Below are 18747 nucleotides of genomic sequence, written 5' to 3'. Positions count from 1 at the left end.
GAAGACACTGTATCCTTGGTGTCAGCCATGCCCTCTGGCTCTTACAATCTTTCCATTTTCTCTTCTGCATAGCTCCCTGTACCCTGAGGAGAGGGGTTTGATGAAGACGTTTCTTTGCTTAAGACTAAGTGTAACATAGTCTCTCACTGTGCACATGGTCTGGTCCAGGTTCACTGAATTAGTTACCATCTATGGTAGGAGGAAGCTTCTCTGATGATGGCTGAGCAAAAACCCGATTGGTAGGTCCTGCAGTAAGATCACTTGTTAGGAGTCATCTTAGTGCAGTATTCTTTTAGCAGAACAGTAATATTTGGGTTTCCCATGCCAAATCTAATCTCATGTTCTTGGCCACCTGAGCAATATTATGCATGGGTTCCATTACATGGAGTGGGCATTAACTCTAAATAGCTAATAATTACTAATAATTGCTCTCACAGTTTTTGTGCCACTATTGTACCAGAGTATCGTGCAGCAGGACACTATTGTAGATGGCTGGGGTTGTAGCTGGCTTGGTGGTTACCTTTTCCTCCCTGGTGGTGTGCAGAGTACCCTCCAGTACCCTAAACATTACTCAGTAGGGGTGACGGCTCCCGTGAGACACCAGCTCTGCAGCTCCACGATGAATGTTTGTGACGTTACTAACACTGAGTACTTGCTGAGCAGGTCAGGGCTTCAGTCTCATCTTGGTGTTGATTGCCACCAAGGTTGGTGTGCCACACTGCACCCTCAGGGTTGTTGTGCCCCACTGGTTATCGATGCGCTTTCCAGGCCGCTTAGCGGGGTAGACTCTTGGTTGTCTCCCTCCTGTGGAACTTGCACGGAATCTTCAGCAATAGGGGTTTACTTCCCACCTTTGGGGGTGCACAGTAGCAATCGACTGTGTTTTGGGACTCTTGGAAAGCCCTGGCAAACAACTCAAAAGAGGGCTTCTTTTGTCTGATATTGGGGGTTTTGTTAAGTGGTGTTTGGCTCTTGGCGGGAGCAGTGGCCAGTCCAGATGAGAAAAGTTTGTTAAAGCTATATATGTATATTAACATGTAGAGTTACACATATTAAAGTTTTTTAGGTAAAGAGTTAATAACTATGATTCAATATAGCTTTTCCAGACATACTTATTGTTTAAAGATTATTTTAAGATTGTTTAAAGATCATATGATCACACTGTAGCTGTCTTCAGATACACCAGAAGAAGGCATCAATTACAGATGGTTGTGAGCCACCATGTGGTTGCTGGGATTTGAACTCAGGACCTCTGGAAGAGCTAACAGTGCTCTTAACCACTGAGCCATCTCTCCAGCCTCTGACATCCTGATTGTTAACTTACCCTCCTTCCTCCTTCTCTGGTTACCTCCCTCTTGCTCCCTAAAGACTCCCCTTTCCCATTTCCCTTATCAGATCACTTGCACCCTGCTCTTCCCTTTACTTCCTTTCTTGTTCTGTGTTTACCTCCTTCCCCCTCCTAAAAGGAATGAATGTTCTCCTTTTCTAGCATCCCTTCCAGCACATAAAATACAGTGTCCTTCCTTCCTTCAGATTTATTTATTTTATGTATCTGAGTACACTGTAGCTGTTTTCAGACACACCAGAAGAGGACATCAATCCCATTAGAGATGGCTGTGAGCCACCAGGTGGTTAATAGGAATTGAACTCAAGACCGCTGGAAGAGCAGTTAGTGGTCTTAACCACTGAGCCATCTCTCCGGCCCCTACATTGATCTTTCAAAGGAGACTGATAAAAACCCTAGTATTTGATATTTGAATCTAGATTACTTAAAGCAGCGTGTGTATTATTTGACCCAGTTGTCAAAGGAAAAGAGGAAAGAATTTACCTCAACTCTAAGGCTTTCTTCCTTTAAATTTTTGTGGCGGAAAATTTCATATACTCTTAGTGAAGAGAAGCTTTCTTATTTTACCAGTAAACTTTGGCTCTCCAAAAATTTTGAGTCTTTTTTTTTTTTTTTTTTAAAACAAGAAATCCGGGTTGGGGATTTGGCTCAGTGGTAGAGTGCTTGCCTAGCAAGTACAAGGCCCTGGGTTCGGTCCCCAGCTCCGAAAAAAAGAAAAAAAAAAAAAGAAAAAACAAGAAATCCATCTTTATTTTATATGTCTTGTGTAAGACAGCACAGTTAAAATTCATAAGATATTTAATATTAATACGAGTATGAAAGCGTACTGGAGCATACATATGCAGCAGCAAGGTAAGCTAACGGCTTATGCAGACGGTGTTTGAGACGTAGTTGCTTGTTCTGTCGGCTTTGGGGTGACGATTAAGTAAGCAGTTGTAGCAGTGCCGGCAGTCAGAATGCCTTGTTCTGTAGAGCGAAATCTTGCCTTAAAGTGTTCTGTTAATTAAGTTAATTTATTTTAGTCCTGGAGATAGAACAGATTTGTGTACATGGACCCTCCACAGATCTACGTTTCTGTCCTGGGAAATGTCATTTAATAGGTTCAACTTTTATCAGCTTATAGCCTCAACTTGTGGTTTCAGTTGAAGTTTTTTTTGTGGCAGCAATAAACTTGTAACATCGAGTGACTTCAGTTTATATTTTGTTACGAGGGTAAAGGACAGCAGTTTTAGTTTGTTTTAGCAGAAATGCCACGTCATTATAGCTGTGTAAATGATGGTTAATGATTGCTTATAAAGGTATATAGTTGAAAAAGGTAAGGCTTAAACTGAGTGTTCAGTGAGTTTATACGTTGCTTTACACGCACGCACGCACGCACGCACGCACGCACGCACACACGCACACTTAGATAGGGTCTTACTGTGTAGCTTTGATTGGCCTGGAACTCACTCAAGTCTAGCAAGTTCATAGGTCTGGGACTATAGGCTGTGCCATCATCCTCTCTCGTCTGTGTATTTTCTGTCTGTTTATGGTTTGTGCTCTTGTGTTACTCCATACACACTCAGTTGATTATTTTCCACTACCTATTTTATCCTGTCTGTGGTCTACTTTTGTCACCTAAGAGTGTTCTTCCAGAAACCCCCCTTTTTCTTCTCTGAAAGAATTTTCCTGATCTGTCTTGAAACCTTGTTTCCTTTAACTCTCAAATTTCTCTTTACTGATACCACTTATCTCATTTAGAAATAACTTTTAAAAAATACTTTAACTTTATGTGTATGTGTGTACTTATGTTTAAGTCTTTGTACCATGTGTGTGCCTGGGCTCTGAAGAAGCCAGAAGAAGCATCAGATCCCCTGGATCTGGAGTAAAGATGGCTGGGAGATGTCTGTGAGCACTGGGCTTGCAGTAAGTACTTTGAGTTGCTGAGCCATCTCCTCAGCCCCATCTCTATGGATAGCTTATGGAATTTGTTAGAGGCAGCAAGAAATGTCACTGGAATTGTCAGCTTTGTTGCCTGAAGAGTTCTTCTCAGGACCCTCCCCTTAAACACTGGTTGGATCTTGACTGAGATCTTAGAAAAAAATTTGAGGATGAATCAGAATGAAGCAAAGTTGTGGGTTTACTGTAAAAAGAACAGCATATACCCATGGGGTAGATTATGCTTCTCAGTCTCTCTAAAATGTCATGTATGTATGTATGTATGTATGTATGCATGCATGCATGCATGCATATATGTATGATTTTGAAATTACATTTCTAAAGAATACATTGTGTTTTGGTGCTAGGCATGGATGCACATGTCCTAATTTCAGCACTTGGGAGACAGAGATAGGCAGATCTTTCTAAGTTTGAGGCTAGCCTGATCTGCATAGTAAATTCCAGACCAGCCAAGGCTATATAATTTTTAAAAAAAGCAGTTTATGGGGTGCCTTGTACAGGTTTATAGAAAGAAGAATTAGTTCTGGTAAAATTAAAACAAGTCAAAAAATAAGAGAGGGGATGGATGGCTGTGTGGTAAAGAACACTGCTGCTCTTCAGAGGACCTGGGTCCAAAGTTCCACACCCAATGGTGGTCCAGAACTAGCTGTAACTCCATTTCCAGGGAATCTGGCACCCTCTTCTGGATTTTGTAGGCATTGCACACACATAGTACACAGATATCCATAAATACATAAAATAAGATTAAAAATAGACAAGAGGAATTAAATGTTTTTTAAAGTTATATATAAGTCACTAGGAGGTCAAGACATTTTATGGTTGTAACATGATTCATTATCATGTATGTGAGGTTTTTCTTAGGCAAAACCAGCTTTGTAGATGAGAAAGAATTTTTTTTGAACTTGAATATTTTATTCATATATTTGCATATGCCACATTCATGTGGCTGCCCAAGGATGAGGAAGCAAGAGAGCCCCAGTGGAGAGTCCAGTAGAGCCACAGAGGCTTGCTCTCAGTGCGAGCCACCTTGTCATACCACTAGCTGGGGACCAACTAGTCAAACGTGTGTCTGAGGAACATTTTCATTCAAATCACAGCACCATGGCTTCTTTACCTCCATTTTCTATTCTGCTTGGATCCATTTATTAGACACTAAATATAAGTGCAGAATTATTTTTGAAGGTTGAATATACTTACTACAAAATCTTTATTTTAGGTATTCAGTGTAGTAGAAGAGTGTCTTAGTCACTGTTCTGTTTCTGTAAAGAGACACCATGATCAAGGCAACTGTAATAAGAGAAACCATTTAACTGGGGGGATTTACTTACGGTTTCGGAAGGTTATTTTATTATTATTGTAGCAGGAAGCATGGCACGCAGGCAGAGGCTGGAGCAATAGCCGGGAACTGCATCTTGTTCCATAGGTAGAAAGAGAGAGACAGAGAGAGAGAGAGACAGAGAGAGAGAGAGAGAGAGAGAGAGAGAGAGAGAGACAGAGACACACACAACATACAACCACACACTCTGGACCTGGCATGGGCTTTTGAAACCTCAAAGCCCATTCCCAGTGGCACACTTCCCCCACAAGGCCACACTTCCTAATCCTTTGAATCCTTTCCAAATACTGCCACTCTGGTGACTAAGCATTCAAGCCCATGCAGGCCATTCTTATTCAGATGCCTCAAAGAGAGATAATTAGTTTAAAATATAGTTATGTAATGTATCCAGGGAGCAATACAGTAAATCATTTTGTTTTTGTGTTTGTCTGTCTTGTCTGTCTGTCTTTGAGTCAGGGTCTTATGTCTAGAATTCACTATGTTGACTAGCCCTATCTGAAATTCTTAGAGATCTGTCTGCCTCTGCCTCCAGAGTGCCAGGATTAAAGGCATATTCATGCCTATAGCCCTTTTTATTTAATTTAATTTATTTTACTTTTTTATTATTGGGGTCATAGTATAGTTATAACATTTCTCCCCTTTCCTCTCTTTAGGCACCTTCTTACAAATTCATGGCCTTTTTTCTATTGTTATTGCACACGTGTGCGTGTGCGTGTGTGTGTGTGTGTATGCATACACACATTTATATATGTAAATATATATCTGTCATCTGTATAGTGTGATTTTATGTATGTTTTCAGGCTATCTTATATAGATAGCCTTTACTGGCCTTGAACTTCTGATCCTCTTGAGTTTTTCTACCTCCAAGTAGTGGAACTATAGAGGTATACTAGATAGCTATTATTTTGATGTATTTGATATTTGTTTGAATTACAAACCTGAATATAAATGAAACAATTGCTTTTTGTACATTTCAGTTATTTTGTGTGTATGTATGTATATATTCACATATATGCCATGATATTATTACACATCAGAAGACAACTTGTGTGTATGTATGTATATATACACATATATGCCATGATATTATCACACACCAGAAGACAACTTGTGTGTGTGTATGTGTATATACACGTATATGCCATGATATTATTACACACCAGAAGACAACTTGTGTGTGTGTATGTGTATATACACATATATGCCATGATATTATTACACACCAGAAGACAACTTGTGTGTGTGTGTATATGTATATACACATATATGCCATGATGTTATTACACACCAGAAGACAACTTGTATGTGTGTGCATATATATACACATATATGCCATGATATTATTACACATCAGAAGACAATTTGTGTGTGTATGTATATATACACATATATGCCATGATATTATTACACATCAGAAGACAACTTGTGTGTGTGTGTGTGTGTGTATGTGTATATACACATATATGCCATGATGTTATTACACACCAGAAGACAACTTGTGTGTGTGTGTATACACATATATGCCGTGATGTTATTACACACCAGAAGACAACTTGTATGTGTGTGCATATGTATACACATATATGCCATGATATTTTTACACATCAGAAGACAACTTGTGGGAGTTGGATTTCCATCTACTATGGGAATCTGAGTTTTGGTTCTTTTTTTTTTTTTTCCGGAGCTGGAGACCGAACCCAGGGTCTTGCGCTTCCTATGTAAGCGCTCTACCACTGAGCTAAATCCCCAGCCCCGGGAATCTGAGTTTTGAACTCAGGTCCTCAGGCTTCATGGTAAGAACTTTTATGGGCTGGTTCATTTCTCTGGCCCCTTCTATATTTTAAAAATAAGATTCAAGAAAGACTTTCGTACGCTAACCCCCAACATCCCCCTGTTAGTTGTCATCATTCATTATTTAGGGTCCTACCATATTTTTTTTTTTAAGGTTTTATTTATTTTATGTGAGTACACTGTCACTGTCTTCAGACACACCAGAAGAGGGCACCAGATCTCATTACAGATGGTCGTGAGCCACCATACGGTTGCTGGGAATTGAACTCAAGACCTCTGGAAGAGCAGTCACTGCTCTTAACTGAGCCATCTTTCCAGTCCGTACCACTTTTGGTTATGAAGGTCTCTTTGCATTTCTTTTAATTTTGAAAGAATGGTTTTGTTGGATTTGGGAATCTTGGTCGACAGCTTTCTACCCCAGCATTTGGAAAGTGTGGGTCTACTAATACTGCCTTTTGTAAGGCTCCTCTTCACGGACCGGATTACTTCTGCGTTCTTGAGAATTCGTGCTTTGTCCTTACTGCCTGTGCTGCTGTCATGTGGCCCACTGTCAGTTTATCCTCTCTGAGTTTTGAGATGCTGCTGCTTCTTTTTAAATCAACTTTAGAGCATGTGTGAGTTGTTAATTTTCCTTTTCCTTTTCCTTTCCTTGTCTTTTTTTAGACAGGGTGTCATGTAGTTTAGTCTGGCCTTGAACTTGCTTAATAGCTGAGAAAATACTGCATCTACCTTTCAAGTACTAGGCTTACAAGTGGATGCTACCTACCACTGGCTTTTAAGATTTTTCCCTCCAATTTTCTTATGTTCTGTTCTCTTTTTGAGGATTACCATTAAATGTATGATGGTATTTTTCTTTTTCTTTTTTGTAAAGATAGGGTCTTATGTGTAGCGCTGGCTGTCCTAGAACTTTGTAGATCAGGCTGGCCTTGCACTCAGAGACTCACTCACCTGTCTCTGCCTCCTGAGTGCTGGGATTAAAAAGACATGTGCCACCACAGCCACTGGGCTTTTTTAAAAATAAGATTTTAAGTAAGTCTGAGTGAGTGAGTAAGTGAGTGAGTGAGTGACGCGCGCGTGTGTGTGTGTGTGTGTGTGTGTGTGTGTGTGTATGTGTGTGTGTTGTTGAGAATTTGAGGTTAGGGCTTTGTGCGTGTTTGGTAATTACTGAGGTACACTAGCCCCATCCTTAAGCTTTTGAACATATTTAAAATATATATAAATTATAAAAATATAGCTCCTATGAAGTCTTTAAAATTTTGGAAGTCTTAAATTTTTTTTTTTGAAATTGGGCATCTTAGACAAAATATTCCAATTTTGGAATTTGATTTCTATCCTTTTGAAGATGTTACACTCTTTGTTAGATTACAGATCTGTGAGGTGTCTTCACTCTGGTGTATGGCTGCTGGTTTCTCTGTTCAGTATTTTTTCTTTTTTAAAATGTTACGTTTTTAGTGGTTGCGCTTCTCATTTATGATACTGCGTACTGATCTACCAGCATCTGGAGCTAGTAAGACCTTGTTCTCCCAGTAGCTCTGTGTGGAGATAGCCGAATGCATTTTAAAGCTGAGGCCCTTTCAAAATCTTTCCACCACTATTATTTTCCGAAATGCTTATGCAACAGACCTCAGTGTCTTCTTCTGTTTTAGTTACCGTTCTGTGTTAGGAATAAAATACCTTGACCAAAAGCAACTTAAGGAAGAAAGGGCTTTTATTTTAGCTTATGGTTCCAAGGGGATAATGTTTAATCATGGTGGGGAAGTCAGAGCATGTTAACAGAAGCAGGAAACTAGTTGTCACACGTGTATTCATATACAGAGGCAAAGGGTTGGTGGGAGTGGGAGTGGGGGATGAAGTGGGGAGAGAAATGAGGCAGTCAGTGCTCTTAACCTCTGAGCCATCTCTCCAGCCCTCTAAGAGGAATCTTTTAAACCCCACCACCAACTGGGCACTAAGGGTTCAAATACATGAGCCTTTGGAGGAGGAAGGATATTTTTCACACATCAGCTGAGGATATGGTTGATACATTTACAGCCATATCTTAGTACAGCTCTTGGCTACTCTATTGGCTAAGATTATCATTTCCCCACAATATCTGGATATAGGTGTGGTCTATTTCTACATACTGAAATGAAGGTACTTTGTCAGTGTTTACTGTAGATTCTCAGTGCATTTTCCACATTAACAGAATCTCCTGAGCTTGCAGATCGCCTTAGGCAAGAATGTTAACTCCTGTTGTTAACAAAAATCCAGTTTTCAAGCATCAGCACTTATTTTTTGTATGCCTTTTTGGTGAATTTCCAGAGAATTGAAATGGTTCTTGTTAGTCTTGCTTTGCTTTATAGCAATATATATATATATTTTTTGAGAGATTTGCTAGCCCCCAAACTTGCCTATAGCCAGAAAGCCTGTATGTAACACAAAGTTAGATGCTATCCTCAGTTACTCTCCACCTTAGTTTCTGGTGAAGGCTCTCCCAGTGAGCTCCCATGATCCACTTGCCCCATACCCTCTGTTCCCTCTAGGGCTGCATGCAGATGAACATTACTGCTATGCCTGGCTTTTGCATAGATGCTGGGGATCTGATGCAGGTTCTCAGGTCTGTGCAGCAAGCACTTTCTCAGCACAGCCTCGTCTTTTTTGTTTCTTTGTTTTGTTTTGAGGTGGTCTTCTGTAGTCTAAAATGGCCTGAGCTCATAGTCTTCCTTCCTAGTCTCCTGAGATAATAGACTTGAGCCACCACACTTTCCTCTGTCAATACTTTTAATCTCTCTGTATTCAACCTTCGCTCTTCCACCTATAGGTAACTGCGACCTTCACATTTTGGTAAATGCTCCCTTGCTTTATAAGACGTTTTAGGGGGCTGGAGAGATGGCTCAGTGGTTGAGAGCACTGACTGCATTTACCCATATTAATATAGTTGTGTTAATTTGTTTCTACTTTATATACTTCTTTTATTTTTTTTTTAGTACTACATTTCTTTTTTTTTTTTTTAAAGAATGTTCAAACTTTTTATTGGTTCTTTGCGAACCTCACATCATGCACTGCAATCCCACTCATCTTCCTTTCCCCTCATACTTGCCCTCCACCCTCGCAACCTTCCCCCAACAGAGAAAATCTTGTGGAAGCTGTACTGTATAACAGCGTGTCCCACAGTGTTCCCTTTTCTCCACACTTCTTTTTATTCTCTTTTCCTTTTTTCTCTTTACATTTCAAATGTTCTCTCCTTTCCCAGTGTCCCATCCATAAACCCCCTACCTTATTCCCCCTCCCCCTGCTTCTATGAGGGTGCTCCCCTACCTACCCACCCTTCTCCACACTTTTTGCTTGCAAAAAAAAAATGTTCATTGCAGTGACTCAGATATGTGGTTTCTGCTATTGTATCAGTACTGGAACCTCAGTGGGGCTCCTTTCAGATATCCCGTTGTTGCCCTGTGTCATGAAGATCCTGTAGTTTTGGATCTGTAGACCGGCCTCTTCATCCACTCTGGCAGTTCATTGATGGGGTAAATGTTGGGGTGGACCAATTGAACGCCCTTGATCTAGGCCTGAGAGGCACCAGAAATGGTCATCTCCCCTGCTCTGATGCCCTGCAGGCTGGCTGACCTGCAGCCCCTGCACCAGGGCCAGCTCTACCCTGCTGCCTAAGTGAGGTGCAGGCCCACTGTCCTGAGTGCTACAGCCAGTGAACGACATGGCCAGTTCTCCCAGTCTTATAATCCTGGGGGCAGCTTTCTTGTCTGCCACAGATGGTGAAGGACAAGGGAGGGGAAGTGGGTGTCTCTCCCTCATCTGTGCCACTCACTGCCCAGCAGACAAGAGGCAGAGCCAGCTCTCCTATGATCACTCCCTTGGGCCTGGCTCACCTGCAACCCTCACATTCAAGGCCAGCTCCACCCTGCTGCTCAGGCAAGGTTTAGGGCCTGCTCTCCTCAGTTCTGTAGCAGACGAGGAGCAGAGATAGCTCTCCTGCTTCCATGACCCAAGAACTAGCCCTTCCACCTGCCCCAGGAAGCAAGGGGCAAGGGTATGGAATACTGTTGAATGGCAGACAATAGGCAGGGCCAACTCTCCCACACTCACACTCTTGAGGCCCAGCTTACCCGAAGTCCCACCATCAGGACCAGTTCTATTGTGCTGCCCAGGTGAGGTATGGGGCCTGTTCTTCCAAGTACTGCAGCTTGTGAGGGGCAGGACCAGCTCTCCTGTCTCATGACCCTAGGGTCAGGTCTCCTGCCTGTCACAAGTGGTGAGGGTGAAGGGTACTTCTTTCTTGTCCATGCCACCACAGGAAGATGAGTGAGAGAGCTAGCTTTCTCATGCTTACATCCTTGGGACCAGCTAACATACAACTCCAACAATGTGCCTGCCCTCATGCTTCTAGGGCCAGCTCTTCCTTGATGAGAGCTGAGGGCTGGGGCCGGTTCTGCACAGCCTTCAGACATCAATATATCCCCAGTGGCAGTCCAGACAAAATGTCTCACCTGCTTTGCTCCATCCCATATCACACTGTCGATGGCTACTCTCTGAGCCTGACAGCAATCTCTCTACCTGTCTAGTCCCAAGGCAGGTTGCCATCATGCCAGACATACACATCCCAATTCTGTGGTGGCTCAGTGTCTCCATCCACCACACACTCTCTTGAATTCAGTTAAATTGTCACATGAAAGAACACACAACACAATAACCTCCGATCCAATTGATAAGATATAATTGCCCACCTAAACATACAAAGCGCTGTACACATCCATCCCTTAAGAACACTCATAACAACCTGTAAATGTGCAGAGAGGAATCTTAACATTGGCCTCCATGTTCTCTCGGCTGCTTCTCCTTGCTCCAGTGTCCTCTTCCTCTCTAAAGCTTTTCTCCTGCTCATCCTTCCTTCTCGCCCACTGACAGGCCTCGTTGTATCCTATACCTGCCTTCGCTTGTATAATGACATTATCATGCAGATATCCATCTCACCTTTGGTGGTAACAGACCCTGCTGCTGCAGAGCCACAGACCCAGACATGGCTCCCAGTGTCAGCACAGGCCAGGACCCCATCATGGTTTCAGGTGGTATCACCGGCTATTCACTACCCTTGAGCCTCCAATACTAACTCTCTTTGTTGTGCATATATCCTTTTGTTTTTCTTTCTCTTCCATTTCTCCACCACTTACTTGTTCTTAGTGGCATCTTGGGTCTCTTAAGTGTCTGGGGTCCTCTCAGGAGTGATCTCAGGAATACTGTGCCTTCCTTGTGCTTTATGGCAGGTGTCATCTTGAGCATGGTTTGCCCCAGCCCCCAGACCTGAGGGGTAGCAGACTGGGTGTTCATCTTAAGCTAGCTTCATTTCTGGGTCCCATATTACCAGACTGGTGGTCAATTCAGGCTTGCTTCTCTCCTGGCCCACAGGAGTGGGGCATCTGTCTTGGGCTGCCTGGGGCCTGTGGTTCCTTGCTGGGTTCTTCTAGCCTCAGGCTTGCTTCCTGTTCAGGCCTATCCAGTAACCTGGCACCAGAGAGGTGGCCAGCTCCCTGTTCAGAACCTCTGGCACCAGACAGTATTGGTCTCAAGCTTGCTTTTTCCAGGGAATGTTAGGCTACTAATCATTCAGATGTTTGTAGATCAGAACACAGAACAAAGACATACCTCTCCTCTTTGCCACCGACTGATGCACATGTGACACAGCAATCACATTGCAATGTCTCTAGGGGCAGGAGCACGGCATTTCTTTATTGTGTCTCTCTGTATGTGTATGTGTGCACATGTGTGTGTATGCAAGTGTTTTCAAGTCCATGCCTGTGCTCCATGGTGCTGACGCAGAAGTCGAAGGACCACTTTGAGCAGTCAGTTTTCTACCATGCAGGTCCTGTGAAGTGAATTCATGTTGTCAGGCTTTGAAGCAAGAATGCTCTTATGTTTTGAGTCATTTTGCTAGCCCAGTGCTTCTTCAATAGAATGTATCATAATTTATTTTTTTAAAAAACCAGCTGTATTGTCAACATAGCCTGTGCATGGATTTCTGTTTTCCAGGCTGAACTCAAACTCCCTGTTAGTTGATGATGACTTTGAACTTAAATTTTCCCTCTTACACTTCCTCATGTTGGGATCAGAGCTTGTACCACTACTTCTGGTTTGTGTGGTGTTGGGGATCAAATCCAGGATTTGTGAGTGATAGAAAAACACACACTCTTACCTGAGTTACATACACAGCCCATGTGTACAGACTTTAGGGAAAGCTTTCCAGGTTTCATTTGGGCTGCCGCCGCTGATGGGTTATGAAATCAGTTTACTGAGTCATGACCAGAATTAGCTGTGTTTTACACACCTGCACACATACACGCACACACAGAGACATGGAATAAATAAAGATTTATTTTTAGTATATGTGTGATTAGCCATCATATATGGCTGTGTTTCATGTATTTTCAATGCCTGTGGAGGTCAGAAGAAGGAGTCAGAACTGGACCTGGAGTAGTTAGTACCTCTGAAAGAGGAGCAAGTGTTGTTAGGCCATCTTTCCAGCCCCAAGAAGAAATACATCTTGAGTGTATTAAATGCTAGGGTAGTTTTTTTATTTCATGAATGTCATCAAAAGAAACCCCACACTCTCAAGTCATGCTGTTTCCTACATGATAATTTCTGGAGAAAGCACTGCTCTTCCCTCATTCTGCTTTCTCCTCTCTCCTAACTGCCTTCCAGTTTGTACTTTGCAGTTCATGATTTGTCTTCTGAATTCTCAGCCTCTTCTGAACCTTCTCTTTTTCTCACACACTAACAGGTCACTAGTGGTGTTCTTCTCCTGCTGTCCTCCTCTCCTCCTATCTGGAGAGAGAGAGGAAGGGTAAGTGGTCCTCACTGCTACTCTTTTCTGGAATTTTTCTTTTCCTTCTTGAATCTACTTACTGTGGCCATCCATTAAATCACTGTCCCTTTTCTGTCCCTACGGCACTTGTTCTTCATTGTCATCTTGTCCATTCTTACTTTTTTCTTAGTTCTTGGTGATTTCAGTATATACATGGATGATTTTTATTTAATAGTCCCAAAGTTCTGTCAGGAACTCTCTCGTGATGATGATGTTCTATGTTCTTACCTCAGCCAGATTGTAGTATAGCCAGTACTTCATGAGTTATCCATTAGAAAGGGCTATGGATGCTTTTTATATATGGATTTTATATATATATAGAGAGAGGCTAGAGAACAACCTTGAGTGTTATTCAGGTCTTTTCCACTTTTATTTGTTTCACTATAAGGTCTCCCACTGGCCAGGAACTTGCTAAGTAGTATAGACTGGCTGGCCATTGAGCCTCCAAGGATCCAGTGCTGGCTGGCATCACAAACACATGTCATCATCATGGCAAACTGCTTTGTTTTGTTTACTTATTTACCTATACATTTATTTAATTGTTAGAAATAAAGCACATGGATTCTAGGGACTGAACTTAGGTTCATGTGTTTGCAAAGGCAAGCACCTTACCAAATGAACCATTTTCCCATAGAGCTGAGACTGGCCTGAATTTTTAATCCTTCCTGCTTCCAAGTTCTGGGATTACAGGCATGTCTTACCACACTACAAAGAAGAATTTCCATCCTGGATGTCCTTGTCTAAAAACATTGCTTATCTCAGGTTTGTTTGTTCTCAGGAGATAGGATGAACCTATTCTGGTTGTTCTGACCCATATGGGAAGAAAATCGATAGCAGAGTTGACACTCACACCATGCACAGCAGTGCTGGAAGCATGCTGACTCAGTGTTAGCGTCACTCACTGCATTCACTCCTAGTGCCCACATCAGGTCACTGTCTTAGGAGGCCCTGCATGCATGCTGTGCACATGCGCTCACCCAGATGAGCACATACACAACAGTCTTAAACAGACGTAAATGGTGGTGTTTGCTAAACCAAATGACGGGAGAGACTTAGGACTTTTTTTTTTTTTTAATTTTTAAAAATTTAATGGCGTGTGTGTGTGTGTGTGTGTGTGTGTGTGTGTGTGTGTTTGTGTGTGTGTTTGTTTCAGTTCAGGTGTGTATTCCAAATTGTGAGATGCGGTTTGTGGTTCCAGGGATGAAACTCAGGCCATTAGGCTTGCTTGACAAGTGTCTTTTAAACCATTTGAGCCATCTTAACCAGCTCAAGCTTTCAAGGCTTCACGCTCAGATTCAACTTTATCTGTTTGGCAAGTTTGTCTGGGTATATTCTCAAAGCATTGGATTATTGCTACTCTGCTACAATTTATTTATTTTATTTACTTAATATCTGTGAATTTACGTATGCATTCATGTATGTATGGGAGTGCACATGTGCCACAATGTGCACATGGTCAGCAGCCAGCCCTCAAGGGATTGGTGTTCTCTTTCAAATGTGGGTCCTGAACTCAGGTTTTGGGCTTGGCTGTAAGTTCCTTTACCCACTGAGATGGCTGACCTTTGGCACCTGCATTTAAAAAGGATAAAAGTTTAAAAAGGATAGTACAGAGCAAAACTGGAGTATATGATAGCCCCAGTTCACAGAATTACTTTGTTTCTAAAAAACCATACTGCAAAGCAACCAGCTAAAGAAAGACCAAGGAAACGGGGGGACTTGTAAACGTGGCCTATTCCCTTATTTTGTATAACTGGGTCTCACTTCCCCAAAGAAATTTGTTGAAGTATGACATGTAGTATCGACAATATTTCAGACTTCTTGTTTAGGCAGTTAGTAATCACAAAATATTTTATTGTCCAGAACCATTCTTGCAAGCAGATTTAATGAGTGCTTCTGTGCAGTACTGCTTGGGGATGCAGCATTTCTGGAGTAGCAAAGGGACTCCTTACCACTTCTTTCTAGTGGGTTTCTGTCATACCACGGGAACTAAAAATTCCAGAGTTCCATGTTCTACCAGATAACTCACTTTAAAAAACAAAAACCCCTATGACTTAGTGTTTCTTTTTTTTAAGATTTAATTTTTATATGCATTGCTATTTTGCCTGAATGTATGTCTGCGTGAGGGTACCAGATCCTCTGAAACTAGAGCTGCAGACAGTTATGAGCTACCATGTGGATGCTGGGCATTGAATTAAGTTCTCTGAAAGAACAGCCAGTGCTTTTAACTGTTGAGCCATCTTTCTAGCGCCAGACAACTCACTCTTGACCAGTCGATATAGTGAGAGGTATCTAGTGCCATGACTGTTCCAGAGATTGGGTATACTGTTCCCAGACAACAAAGTGAAGTTTCCTAAGAACTCAGGAGCCAGTTGTGGTGACGCCTTTAATCCCAGCACCCAGGAGGCAGATCCGGGTGGATCTTTATGAGTTTGAGGCCAGTCAGGTCTACATAGTCAGTTCTAGGCCAGACGAAATTACATAGCGAGACTCTATGTCTTCAAAACAAAAACAAAAACAACAACAAAACAAAACAAAACAAAAACCAAACTCGGGAGAGGAGGATGTAAAGTTGAGGTGGTGATCAACCTCCTGCATATGGAGTTCAAAGGACAAAGACTTCTATTTACTGTGTGAATCCCAGGGATTAAACTTGAGTTGTCAGGCTTAGCTCAAGTACCTTTATCTGCTGAACCATCTTGCCAACTCTGGCTTCACACTTAAAAAAAAAAAAAATCAATGTCCTACTTCCAGCTATTTGATTATCCCTACCAAAAAAATCCACTTTTTGGTCAGGGGAAAGCCCATGAGTCCTCTACCTTACACCAAGAACTATACTAAGGAATGCAACTAAGGAACACTAAGAGCAGGAGGAATAGTCTTCCCCAGGGAGGAGGACACCAAAAGAGTAGCCCTGAAGACCCGAATAAAAATAAAATAAAAATAAAAGTAACACAATACAGACAAGCACACATGCAAGCATGTACACAGTGACCACAGAAAAGGAGGCCATGAATTTGAAAGAGAGCAAGGAGGGCTATATGGGACTGTCTGGAGGGAGGGGATGGAGGATAAAAGTGATAAAATCATATTGTAATCTCAAAAGAAAACTAGAAAAAGAAAAAAGTCCACTTTTTGATAATTTGATTGTTAGGCACAATTAAACTGTGTATATCTTTCCCATTGTGTTTAGAGAACTTTATTTAGCTTGGATTTCTGTTTCTAGTGACTTTTAGACCCAACCCTGTGTTTAATTATAAGAAAGTTATGTCCTAGAGGGAAAGCTTTGTAACATTTATTGATGAAAAATGACCCAAATGGTAGAGTGTCCAAAGTAAAAGCACTGTCCTCTTTCAGAAGACTTACCATAGAGCTTTGAAAGATATTTATTGTATATGATAACAAAATTTTATTCCTTGTCCCTCTCTTCCACTTTGTTAAGGATCCTTCTAGAGATTCTGTGCCCTAGACAAAATTATAAATAAAATTGCTTGTTCTTTTTTTTTTTTTTTTTTTCTTTTCTTTTCTTTTTTTCGGAGCTAGAGACCGAACCCAGGGCCTTGTGCCTGCTAGGCAAGCGCTCTACCACTGAGCTAAATCCCCAAGCCCCAAAATTGCTTGTTCTTTTTTTTTTTTTATTCATTTATTATATATAAGTACACTGTAACTGTCTTCAGATACACCAGAAGAGGGCATCAGATCTCTTTACAGATGGTTGTGAGCCACCATGTGGTTGCTGGGAATTGAACTCAGGACCTCTGGAAGAGCAGTCGGGGCTCTTAACCACTGAGCCATCTCTCCAGCCCAAAATTGCTTGTTCTTTTTTTTTTTTTTTGGTTCTTTTTTTTCGGAGCTGGGGACCGAACCCAGGGCCTTGCGCTTCCTAGGTAAGCGCTCTACCACTGAGCTAAATCCCCAGCCCCAAATTGCTTGTTCTTAAACAGATAGTATAACCACTTTTTCTGTCCACTTAAGGTTTCTGTGTGTTCTGTGTTCAGTACTTCTGTTGGTGTGTGCATAAGTGCTTGTGTGTGTGAAGTCAGAGGTTGATATCACTCGTTTTCCCTAGGTCACTCTTCACCTTGTTTTATGAGACAGAGTCTCTCACTCAACCCAGAACTCAAGGGTTTGGCTAGGTTGGTTGGCGAGTGAACTCCCAAGAAGCTGCCTGTTGCCCTCAAGCACTGGGGTATAGATGTGTGTAATCCAAACTTGGGTCCTCATGTGTGTACAGCAGGCACTTTACCAACTGAGCCATCATCTCCCTGACTTCCTCATTTAGTTTGTGTTCACTGCAAGCTGCTCTATTCATTTTCTATGAAGAGCCTTTTCCTTCTTAATGCCCACATTGTTTGGAAAGACCTTGATGTGCTCACTGGTTCTATTTATGGTTGGTTAATGCCAGTCCTTTGTGATTGATTTGGAAATATTCATGTGGGTTTTAACCAGAGTACTGTTGACATATTTAGGCAACTGTGATGAAATCTCATTTAAAACTTAAGTTTAAGGATTTTGAAATGCAAGTTAATTGATTGATGTATAATATTAAAAATAATATTGTATAAAAAAGTAGTTCAGATTCATTTGTGCTATCCATATAACTTATTCCCTGAAGAAACAAGAGTCATGCACATTTTAACTAGTCGAGTGATTTTTAGATTTTAGCTTTTTATTGATCATGTTGCAGAAGAGTTTAGTCAAAAGACCATAGCTGGTGGGGTTGGGGATTTAGCTCAGTGGTAGAGCACTTGCCTAGGAAGCGCAAGGCCCTGGGTTTGGTCCCCAGCTCCGGAAAAAAAAAAAAAAGACCATTAGCTGGGATAGAGAGATGGCTTGTTGTTGGTTAAGAGTACTTGTTCTTGCAAGTTTGGTTTGATTCCTAGTACCCAAATGGGCAACTGTAACTGCTTATAACTCCAGTTATAAGCCCTTTTCTGGCCAGGAACACCTGCATGCATACATGTGGTTCACAAACATATAGTCTGGCACAGACACATGCACATAAAATCAACAATTAAATCTTTAAAAATAATAACAGCAAAACCAGACTAAAGCTCATAGCCATCTTGAATTCTTTTTTCTTTTTCTTTTAAGATTGGTTTTTACTTGCGTTTGTGGAGAGACAGACACACTCATACACAGAGAGGGAGGGAGAGGGAGGAATATGACCGTGAAAATGTATGCAACATGTGTATGTGTGCCTGAGGAAGTCAGAGAGAAGCTTATGTCCTCTACAGCCGGAGCAACAGGCTGTGAGCTGCCCAATTGCGTTCTAGAAATTGAACTTAGGGACTCTGGAAAGGCAGCGAGGGTTCTTTTTTTTTTTTTTTAAAGATTTATTTATTTATTGTATATAAGTACACTGTAGCTGTCTTCAGACACACCAGAAGAGGGCATCAGATCTCTTTACAGATGGTTGTGAGCCACCATGTGGTTGCTGGGATTTGAACTCAGGACCTCTGGAAGAGCAGTCGGGGCTCTTAACCACTG

The 18747-nt window shown here is 41.7% G+C and overlaps 1 protein-coding gene, 1 long non-coding RNA gene and 1 other non-coding gene across 6 annotated transcripts in view; 1 reads left to right on the top strand and 2 right to left on the bottom strand.

The window, feature by feature from the left end:
• The window catches only part of Ark2n (arkadia (RNF111) N-terminal like PKA signaling regulator 2N), an 83809-nt gene that overhangs the window by 14397 nt on the left and 50665 nt on the right, over positions 1-18747 (top strand).
• Positions 11100-18747, bottom strand: part of LOC147999885 (uncharacterized) — a 39414-nt gene continuing 31766 nt past the window's right edge. Inside the window, exon 3 of the long non-coding RNA XR_015643081.1 lies at positions 11100-12264. This is a non-coding gene — a long non-coding RNA (uncharacterized LOC147999885). The remainder of the gene's footprint in view (positions 12265-18747) is intronic.
• LOC120098380 (small nucleolar RNA SNORA17) lies at positions 11986-12113 on the bottom strand. Its single transcript, XR_015643191.1, has one exon. It is a non-coding gene; the product is annotated as a small nucleolar RNA SNORA17 (small nucleolar RNA).

The sequence above is a fragment of the Rattus norvegicus genome, chromosome 18, assembly GCF_021556685.1.
Source record: "Rattus norvegicus strain SHRSP/BbbUtx chromosome 18, alternate assembly SHRSP_T2T, whole genome shotgun sequence".
In the NCBI taxonomy this organism is placed as follows: domain Eukaryota; kingdom Metazoa; phylum Chordata; class Mammalia; order Rodentia; family Muridae; genus Rattus; species Rattus norvegicus.
This window is presented reverse-complemented; position numbering and strand designations above follow the sequence as displayed.